Source organism: Haplochromis burtoni, unplaced genomic scaffold, assembly GCF_018398535.1.
Source record: "Haplochromis burtoni strain Fernald_Lab_line unplaced genomic scaffold, NCSU_Asbu1 Contig_1071, whole genome shotgun sequence".
NCBI classification, from domain to species: domain Eukaryota; kingdom Metazoa; phylum Chordata; class Actinopteri; order Cichliformes; family Cichlidae; genus Haplochromis; species Haplochromis burtoni.
This window is the reverse complement of record NW_024583432.1, coordinates 47430-48477: the sequence shown is the minus strand read 5'-3', so window position 1 is coordinate 48477 and position 1048 is coordinate 47430. Positions and strand designations below refer to the sequence as shown.

The 1048-nt window shown below is 37.6% G+C and overlaps 1 long non-coding RNA gene across 1 annotated transcript in view; it reads left to right on the top strand.

Moving 5' to 3' along the window:
* The window catches only part of LOC102308495, a 2567-nt gene extending 1539 nt beyond the window's left edge, over positions 1–1028 (top strand). The window contains exons 2-4 of the long non-coding RNA XR_006053475.1: positions 322–442; positions 514–572; positions 666–1028. This is a non-coding gene — a long non-coding RNA (eotaxin). The remainder of the gene's footprint in view (positions 1–321; positions 443–513; positions 573–665) is intronic.
* Positions 1029–1048: the final 20 nt, after the last annotated feature.

Genomic DNA, 1048 nt, shown 5'->3' with positions numbered 1-1048 from the left:
GTGAGACTTTTTTCTACAGAGAAATTGTTGACCTACTTTTTCTGTTTAAAGAAAATGTTGAAGAACATATTGTGTTACATGTGAGAACATAATGCACTTTGACCATTTAATGTAATTTCATCATTTTCTTGTAAACTGTAAAATGATTTCAGAGTGAGGCACAAACAACGCCCATTTGCTCACACGTCAGGTAACATTTCAAAAGGCATCTCTTGTTTAGTTTCATCAGACTTTAAACTGAAGTTAAGTTTGATTTTCCTTCTAATCAGACTTTCTCAGGTCAGATAAATCAGTTTTTAACCTCCTACCTCTCCGATTCAGCTGGTCCTGGAAGTAAACGCCCGTGCTGCATTGTCGTCACCAACATGGATAAGTGCGCCGAGGTGGTGGGGGAAACATATCGTCAGCAGGCTGCAAGAGGACGCTGTGTGAAGGCTATAATGTAAGTCAGCACTTGTTGTCCTTCATACAGACAAACACATACAATCTTTGTAATTTTCTATTTTCTTCTAGTTTCAACACAAAAACAGGACAGCTTTGTGCTGATCCAAACACTCAGTGGGTCAAGCATCGTAAGTCATTCAAACACAAACACACACAGAAATACATGAAAAGTTTTTGCAGAGAAAATCTAGAGCTCCCCTTTGTCTCTCTCTCCTCTTCAGTCACTGCCAGAATGAGGAAGGTGTGAAGCATAAAGTCTGTGGTGAAGCATCGCTGCCTGTCTGCTACATCAGTGTTTTCTTTAGCCTCACCTTTAAAGTCTTATTCATACCAGAGAACTTTCTTATTGTAACTTTATTATAACCTTTTTCACATTAGTAGATTAGGATTTTTACTCTTACCTGTAGAGTAACCCTGTATTTTATTCTTAGCGTCGACTTTCATGAAACAAATTGTTTTTAAGGGATCTTTATTTTTAAATGGAGTTCCAGCTTTTTCCCCTGCTTACTCTGTGTTTATGTGATTTAAAAAAATAAAAATAAAAAAGGTGTCTGGCACAGCTGTGAGTCATCATTATATTGTGCCTCTCCTATTTCAGACAGAC